We start from the raw sequence: 7,106 nt of genomic DNA, 5'->3' as shown, positions 1-7,106 counted from the left end.
AATAATAGTTCAGCCCGTGGCCGAATGTTAATGCGCACTTGTAGTGCCTGCGTGGAAACCAGCGCGTGGTCAAACCGCAGGGATACATTAAATCCGACTCAAGCACTCAGGTTTCTAATAAATACAGAGTGTACAAATTGCTTCAATGAATCGCTCTATGTTCCTGAGCTGGGAAGTTATTATCACATGTATCTAATTGTCACTCCTTTGTATTTTCCTATGTTCTTGTTATCTTGGCGTGATCTCAACACCTGTATTTCCTCCTGTATAACCAACACTTGACCTGTATTTAACATCACGCAAGGACTCATCATAAGCTCCGCTTGCATACGAGTATAATGGAAGAATAATAATAATAATAATAATAATAATAATAATAAGTTCAAAAATACACTCAGTTGATGTGAAAAAAGATACTTTCTCAAATGCTATTTTGAGATTGAAATTCTGAAGAGAAGAAAGAGAGAAGAAATAGAGAAATAATAAGTTCTTGAAATACAGAAACTTGAAAAAGTAAGCAAGATTCTTGAAAAGCAGTATCTGAGTGAGATAAATGAAGAAGTTCTGTTAATTCTTCATACTGAGACTAGACAACTACAGAAGATGATCAAGTTCAAACTTGAAATTTTAAATATAGTTTAAAAAACATTGAAAATTTCTAGTATAATCACTGACTTCTTATCTTGCTCTTCTTTCTCTTTTTCTACTTCTTCTTCTTCTTTGAATTAGAAGAAAATATATACTTAAACAGCTGAATCTGCTGTCTCTAAACCTGCTATCTTAAAATATGCTTAAAATCCTGAGAAAACTGAGAAGAATAATGCTCATACTTCTATTGATAGAAAAGTGAAGAAAAAAATGCAAAAGAAGAAAAACTTTTAAATCTTCAGAAATAGAGAACTTATTCTCAAAGTTTTAAACTAGAATATCTTGTAAAGAAACAAGCTAAACTCAAATATCATTTTCAGAATTAGAAATGAAATTAATCAGCAGTTCTTTTCTCAGTTAATAACTGATATTGAAGTTCAAAAACTAGTTATAGCTTCAATTGAGTCATTCTTCTTTGAAAACTCTATCATTCTGACTACAATGCCTGAATTCAGTACAGAATTCCTTATTTAGAATGAGAATCTCTGAAAATCAGCAGTAGAATCTTTGTTAAACATAATAATTCTATCTGAGAGAGATAAAAAGTGAGATAAATTCATTCTTTATAATATTTCAGTTGAAATTTTTGACTGTGAAGAAGAAATGCTACTTCTCAAAAATGAATTAGAAGAATACAACTCTATTCAACTGAGAAAAGAGTCTGTATGACTAAATTCAATTGAGTTCAGATAAATCAGAAGAAATGTCTCTGTTCTAGTATATACAAAAACACTTGAACAGTCAAGAATCTCTGAAGTAAGAGTAGTAGATTTGAAAATAAGAGTTCATGAATATAAAGACTCAAGAATGAATGTCAAAGCTCAAATACAGTGTTCAAACTGTCAAAGATATGAATACTTTACAATCTTCTGTTTCAGAGCCTCAAAATATGCATTCTGTATCAGAGATTACAAAAGTAGTGAGTATAAATGTGAAATATACTCAAAAAGAGATGAAATATGTTAATATACTCTACTTAAATACTCTAATTGTAAAGAAAAACATGCATCTAGCTCAAAAAAATGTATGTTTGCTTCAAGAACTCAAAAGAACTGAAGAAAAGATGAAGCTCAGAGCAAATCTAGAACTGAAGAGAATAGTCAAGCCAGTAAACTCATAACTGTAAGCTCAAAAAGAAGAAACTCTCAACTATCTAAATCTTCAAACTTCAATTCTTCAGCTAAATGTAAATAGAATTTGAATTTTCAAACTTCTGTTAAGATTAGAGAATTGAGAAATGACTCTGATAATAAACTAGATATAATATAAACAGTTGAGATTTCTACTTTTCAGAATAGTTATAATCTACTATCTGATAATAGTGATTAGATTCTACTCTACTCTCTTTTAGTATGAATATACAACAAAAACAATAAAAAAAGTTTAAAAACTCTTTAAAAATCACATTTATTCAAAATAATGTGAATAGAAACTCAAATTGTATTTATTCTTGTCTTTAAATTGCATTTGAATAAAAAGTTGATTTTATACTGCTTCAGAAGCTGAATTTTGATGCTGAGCAAAAATATGTCATTTCTTATTCAAGCTACTACTGCTTTTTATCTCAAAAGTCTGAGATAAAGTCAAGAGTAGTAATCTATAAAAGAAACAGATCAAGATATTAATTTAATCTAAGATTTAATATCATATCTGACCCTGATATTCTGGTGAGTGATATTATAGATAAAGAGAATGAGTTTAATACTATACAGCTTATAAATATCTATAATGAAAAGTCATTGAAGAAAAATGATAACATCTGAACAATTAATAGAGAGTTTCTGAACATAACTTTATCAAGAAACTCTATAATTATAGAAGATTTCAATACATATCATCTCTGATAAAATTCAGAATGTAAAAGAGTAGTAAGAGCTGATAATCTGATTGAATAAATCTTTGAGTATTTAATAGATTTAGTTAACAAGTCTGATCAATAAACATTCTTTAGAAAAGATATGAAACAGAAATCTATTATATAAGTAATCTTCATATCATAAAATCTAATAGAAAAAAAACTTGTAAACTGATTTATTAATTCAAATGAGACATAAGAATCAGATCATGAGATTATTCAATTTAATATTGAACTGAGTGAGGAATAAATGAGTGAAAATTCTCTTCTCTCTAATCAGTTTAACTTTGAAAAAGCTGACTGAAAGACAGTTGAAGAAAGTATAAAACTGTTAAAATCTGAAAGACAGAGTGAGCTGTATTGAAATCCTGATCAAGATATCTCAAATGAAATACTTGAGAATAGAGTGAAGCTCATTACATCTATTATTCTAGTAAGTGTTAAAGATAATATTTCAAAGAGAAAGTCTTCTGAGTATTCAAAATCTTGATGAAATGAGAATATCACATCTAAAAGAAAACAATTGACTACTGCTAGAAGAGATTGAAAGAATGATATAATTTCTGATAAAGAGTTTAAGACTGTCAGAAATGAATATTTTTCAGATATTAAAAAAGCTAAAACAGACTACTGAAATAAATTTCTTAAAGAAGCATAAGAAAAAGAAGTTTTTAAAGCTTTTAACTATACTAAAATAAGAAGTGTAGTAAAACTTTCAATCTTAGAATATAAGTTTCAGAATGAATTATATACAGCAAACTCTTTTGAGAAAAAATATCAAGCTTTTATAAGAACTCTCTTTCAAAACTCATCAGATTTAGATTCAGAGAAGGAGAATATGTCACTTCTCAACTATATTAATGAAAATGACTGAGAATGACCTGATCTTATCTAAGATGAATTAGAGTCAGCTATCTTCTCAAGTTCAGTTAAGACTACTGCAGAGTCTGATTCAATTAATCACTTGATTATTTAAAATATATACTTCTATTTAAAGAATGAATATTTTGATCTCTTTTTCAATCTGTTAAAAAATGAATATTATTCTGAATACTGAAGAGAAGTCACTGAAGTGATTCTTATAAAATTTAATAGAAGAAATTCAATTCTCAAGTTATATAGAGTAATATCTCTATTGAACTGTCTAGAAAAGGTTTTAGAAAAGATAATAACTACTTAACTATCTTTTATAAGCTCTATCAGTAATTCTCTTTTAATAAGTGAATAAATGAGAGATAGAAAACAGTGTTCTGCAATTGACACTGTTCTCTCAGTTGTTTATAATATTTAAATAACAAAGTATGAAGATCTGATCTCAACTGCAGTTTTTATTGATATAAAAGAAGCATTTGATTATGTTTCAAAGTCAAAGTTAATTCAGACATTGAAGATGTTAAAACTGTCACTTCGTCTAATAAAATGAATTAACTGTTTCATATTTAAAAGAATTATACAAATTTTCTTTGATGAAATGAAATAAGACAAGACTGAGATAAAAATAGAAGTACTGTAAGAATCTTCAATCTCACTTATTGTATTTACAATATACACTGTATATCTATTCAAAAATAGAAATATAAGAATAGTACAATCTCTGAGTTATATGAATAATATTGATCTAGTCTACAGCTTAAAAACTATCAAAGAGAATTTGAAAGTGATTGAAGAAGCTATAAAGAAAATCTTTGTTAGAGCAGATATCAATCAAATTCAATTTAATATAAATAAAACTAGACTAACCGTGTGACCGTGTCTGAGACCAGGACCAGATTTTTTGATAGTCTCATTACCAATTCGACTGATCCCATTACGCGGTTTTAACATTAAATAGTAGTCTTATACTGTCCCAGTGAGACTTACTGTCTACTCTTGTCACATTTTTCAAATGAGATCATGATTTCCACTTCTCAATTTAAATTATTTTTATTGCTTTAAATGACTTTAAATCTCATTTGAGCATTATCAAAAAGCGTTACTTTTTAAAAAATTAAAAATAGTCTAAAGAAACCTTAAAATGTCTAAAAATAGTAACTTTATGCCAAGAATGGAACTAAATGAAACCAAATGAGACCACTTTCTCATTTTTTTCAAGTTATGGTTTCATTTTAAGATCTGATATATAGTCACTTTACCTGTTTTTTTGATAGCCAGTCTCAGCGGGATTCACGTCAAGAAATGTATGGGACCAGACCAAATGAGATCAAACATGAAATTCATGGTCCCAGCGGCCAGTCTAAATAAAACTGAGTTAATTCATTTCTTTTCCAGATTTAGTGAGAAAGAACTATCTCTAACTCTTTTAAATAGAGAGATTAAACTCAGTGTAAATATCAAATAATTAGAAGTATGATTAAACTTCAAGTTGAATTATAAATATCACATTCAACAAAGAACTGTCAAGATCACAAGACTATTGAACAATATAATCAGACTATCAAATACAGAGAGAGATCTATTCTTTCAGACTATGAGATAGTTATATATATTCTGTATTACATCAGTAGCTGATTATGAAGTTTAAGTTTGATGAAATAATTCAGAGAATTTCACTGAACTCTTTCAAAGTCTGTAAAACAGAGTCTTGAGAAGAATTCTGAGAGTATTCAAATTATCTTCTATTAAAGCAATGAAAATTGAAGCTTCAATTCCTTCTTATACTATTAGATTTGAAAAGACCTGTATAAACTATGCTCTGAGAGTTATAAAGATAAGCTTAAATTATATAATCAGAGAAAGAGTCTCTTCTTTATTTTTATTAATTAACTCTGAAAATGAACTGAATTGAAATAGATTTCTTGATTGAAATAAAAATAATTCTTCAAAGAAAATGTCTTCTCAACTATACAGACTAGACTGACTGTGTGACCGTGTCTGAGACCAGAATCAAACTTTACAGTTGTCATGTTGTCTAAAAGCATTACTTCTGATCATGATTTGTGTTCATTACATTGATTTCAAATCATGTTATTTCAAATATTAAAGATCTCAGATTCACTTTTCAAATAAAAATCTAGTTCTGAATAAAGAATATGTTTGAATTCTTAGTCACATTTTCATTTTGATCTCATTATTGAGAATGACATTAAATGAGATTATGAAATTACTTCTCACTTACATAATATTATAACATAGTGCTCATTTGTTGAAAATTTAATAGAGAGTATTATTAAATATCATTACTTTTCTGAACACAGATCATAATTCATATAATTTTAATTATGAAAAAAATTTAAAATATAAAAAAAAAACAAAAAACAAAAAACAAAATAAAAACAAGAAAAAATCAGAATGAACAAAAAAAAAAAAAAAAAAAAAAAAAAAAAAAAAAAAAGAGAAAGAAAAAAAAAAATAAAAAGAAAAAGAAAAAAATAAAAAATAAAAATAAAAATCAAGATTGCAGAGCTGCAGTATTTTCAAAATATTCACTTCTCAGAGTCTTCATAATATTCATCATCAACTGTGTATTTCTCACAGTGAGAATAACACAGCTGTAATGAGTTATTATCTTAATATTATCTAATAAATAATCAGTATATATCTGTATAAATGTGAATATTTAGAAAACATACACTTAAAAAGTGTGATCAGAGTGAACTCTGCTGTCACTTGAATGACATCAAGAACAGAACACTGAAATCAATGATTTCTCTCATCAATTTCATGAATAAGACAGATAAAGATGATCTTGAGAAATATAAAATTCTCTGACTTCTGATAAAAACAGATCTCACAGAGAGACTCTATTTTCATGATATCAGAGACTGAGTATTATCAAAAAGCATTACTTTCATGCAATATATATACACTTACTGTGATAATTCACTCTCTGTACATGTGACTGAGAGTTGCAGCTTTTTCACACTGCACAGCTCTCTCTGAGATGCTGACACTGGTTTGCAACTCATACAGTCTCTCAGTTCAGCATGCACTGCATATATGCAGCTCTGCATGCTGGGGCTGTGTTGGTTATTATAGCCTGACATGGTACTCGCTTTTCACAGACCATGTTTCATTTGAGAAGAGAAGGAAAAGACATGACTGTGATTTTATTGAGAGAGAATGAATAATTAGTAATATTGAATATAATTTGATTCTTCTGCATTTAAAATTTGATTAGTCTATACTTTTCAATTTGAGAGTTTTTAGAAGTGTTTTAATAGTTTTCATATCAGCTTGAATTTAGTGATGAGTTGAAGAAGAAGAGAAAAGAGAGAAGAAAGAGATGAGAATAACTTATCTTTATAATATGAAAACAGAGAATCACTGTAATTATTCTTTCTAGTAATAAAGATCTGTTTTCTGCATATATCTCTGATACAGATTATATGATAACTGTATACAAAGAATATCAACACTGCATGCATTGAATGAAGATGATGTTACTATGCAACACTGTAGCTGTTTTCATATATCTCTGAAAGCTGTTAATATTTTCTTTGTCTCTTTATATTTGATAAGTCAGTAATATATTTCAATACACTTCTTCTTTTATTATCATCATTATCATCATCATTATTATCATTATTATATCATTTCTGACTGTCTCTTCTGTCTTCACTCTTCTTTAACACTCACTGAAATCAATCATGTCATCTCTCTTCAA

This window comes from Blastomyces dermatitidis (genome assembly GCF_000003525.1).
Source record: "Blastomyces dermatitidis ER-3 genomic scaffold supercont1.7, whole genome shotgun sequence".
NCBI classification, from domain to species: Eukaryota; Fungi; Ascomycota; class Eurotiomycetes; order Onygenales; family Ajellomycetaceae; genus Blastomyces; species Blastomyces dermatitidis.
The sequence above is the reverse complement of the archived record's forward strand: the minus strand, read 5'-3'. Positions refer to the sequence as shown.